Here is a 1,099-nt window from a genome sequence, read left to right on the forward strand (position 1 = left end):
CATCACCAACACCACTACTACTACCACCACCATCATTATCACCATTCCCACATCACTAACACCACCATCAGCCCCTACCACCATCATCACCATCGCCACCACCATATAACCACAAATACCACCACCACCACACTACTATCACTACCATCACCACCACTAGTAGCACTGTAACTTCTGCTATTCTGCAATGCTTACAGAGGCTATAAATTTAATGGTGATTAGCATATATTTATTTTTCCTTATTCTATAATCTCTTTCCAAGTAATGCCAATAATTCCAGTTATCATCAGAGAGTTATACTAATGAATGTGGGCTCTGGCACCCAGAATGTGCTGTACAAGTACTTGATAAACAATTGGATTTCTCCCTACCTCAGTGTACTGCTGGGTGACAAGCTCTGGAGTTGGCCCCAAGAACACATAAAAGTCCAGAATTCCCCCTGTGGTACGGTATGTCAAGGCAGGCAGGGGCTGGAACGTCACATCTGAAAATGAAGAAAAATGCTAACCCAGCTGGAAACTTTCCATGTCACGAATCACCCCTGAAATCCATACATTCTCCATCTTCCTGCACCCTCCCTATCACAGAGTGGTAAGAGCCAGTATTTTCTTTTTTTTTTTTTTGAGATGGAGTCTCGCTCTGTCACCCAGGCTGGAGTGCAGTGGTGCGATCTCAGCTCACTGCAAGCTCCGCCTCCCGGGGTTCACGCCATTCTCCTGCCTCAGCCTCTCCAAGTAGCTGGGACTACAGGCGCCCGCCACCACGCCTGGCTAGTTTTTTGTATTTTTAGTAGAGACGGGGTTTCACCATGGTCTCGATCTCCTGACTTCGTGATCCGCCCGCCTCAGCATCCCAAAGTGCTGGGATTACAAGGGTGAGCCACCGCGCCTGGCCTAGAGCCAGTATTTTCTATCATACTCACACAGAACTGAAGAAGTTCAGTGGAACTCTAAAGGTCCCATTCCTGGGTTTGTTTCCTTTGGTGTATTTCACTATATTTTGTCGTTCTACTCTTAAAATTATGTTTACATTTCAACTTTTATTTTGGATAAGGAGGTACATGTTCACATCTGTTACATGGGAATATGCACAATGCTGA

The sequence above is a fragment of the Hylobates moloch genome, unplaced genomic scaffold (genome assembly GCF_009828535.3).
Source record: "Hylobates moloch isolate HMO894 unplaced genomic scaffold, HMol_V3 SCAFFOLD_1, whole genome shotgun sequence".
NCBI classification, from domain to species: Eukaryota; Metazoa; Chordata; class Mammalia; order Primates; family Hylobatidae; genus Hylobates; species Hylobates moloch.